We start from the raw sequence: 830 nt of genomic DNA, 5'->3' as shown, positions 1-830 counted from the left end.
TCGAGGAAGGTAGATGACGGCATCAGACGAGGCGTGAACCAAAGGAACGGACTGGCCAATCAGTGGATGGGGTGACGCTGACGTCATAGTTAGGGGCAAGGCGACGCAGATAACGAAATACAACTTTTTTCTTCTTCTTTCTTTTTATTATTTTTTTGTGTTGATGTTTGTTTCATATGTTATTGTAATATGTAAAACTAATCGTGATTTAAAAAAAAAATAAATAATAATAATTACCAAATAAAGTTTAAACATTTTTATTTTTTACTTAATGACTAAGTTTGTTTGGTTGATTTTAATTTACATTAAAATTACATTGTTTTGTTTACTGAGTCTGTTAAAGTTATAATAAGAAATTAAAATTAAAATGTATTTTTATTATTGTTCGTGTTGGTGAAGTTTTCTTATTGTGTTATGTAGTGATCGTGATTTATTTATTATTATTATTATTATTTAAATATTACCAAATAAAAATTATTTTGGTTTTATTTGGTCGATTTAAATTTACATTAAAGAAAATAAATAAATAAAATTATATATATATATATATATATATATATATATATATATATATATATATATATATATATATATATATATATATATACATATATATATATATATATATTAAAAATGTGTTTGTGTGTGTGTATATATATTTATTTATATATATATATATTTTATGACTGAGTTTGTTTGGTCGATTTTAATTACATTAAAGCACATTTGGGCAAATTTAAACTTAAACATATATTAACTGAGTTGACTGAGTTTATTTTGTTTATTGAGTCTGTTAAATACATAATAATAAATTAAAATGTACCGGTTTC

Source organism: Xyrauchen texanus, chromosome 45, assembly GCF_025860055.1.
Source record: "Xyrauchen texanus isolate HMW12.3.18 chromosome 45, RBS_HiC_50CHRs, whole genome shotgun sequence".
NCBI classification, from domain to species: domain Eukaryota; kingdom Metazoa; phylum Chordata; class Actinopteri; order Cypriniformes; family Catostomidae; genus Xyrauchen; species Xyrauchen texanus.
This window is presented reverse-complemented; position numbering follows the sequence as displayed.